The sequence below is a fragment of the Trypanosoma equiperdum genome, assembly GCF_001457755.1.
Source record: "Trypanosoma equiperdum strain OVI genome assembly, contig: ctg_1972, whole genome shotgun sequence".
Classification (NCBI taxonomy): Eukaryota; Euglenozoa; class Kinetoplastea; order Trypanosomatida; family Trypanosomatidae; genus Trypanosoma; species Trypanosoma equiperdum.
In genome coordinates this window covers 8,165-8,630 of record NW_027124029.1, presented here as the reverse complement: position 1 = coordinate 8,630, position 466 = coordinate 8,165, and positions in this window count along the sequence as shown.

The window sequence follows — 466 nt, the reverse complement described above, 5'->3', positions numbered from 1 at the left end:
AAGAGGAAGCGATGGAGAGGACAGTGAGGGACGCAGAGACTGCAATGTACAGGCCCAATAGAGACTCTATTTTATCTGTAGTGACAGAGGCGGAAAGCACCAAAGTATGAAAATGTGAAAGTAAACGACAGAATAAAAGACGCAGCAAAGCACAGAGAAACGAGACAGGAGGCGATGATGCGCTGTATTTCATTCAGACATGGATAGATGGAAAAGTGGAGATGATTGTTGTAATAACAACAGCAGCAGTAGTTTATCAACTTATAATGATGGGCCGCTCATGATGAAAACGACTGGCCGGCGACGTTAGCGCAGAAATGTTCAAAATCTTAGCATAGATGACCCAGTGGTGCACCTAGCTTCTGCTATTTACATAAAGATGTGTGGAGGGGAATATAGATGCGGGTGAAAATATAAGATTCGCACACCGAACATACATCTTTCGACAGATACATGATAACAATAT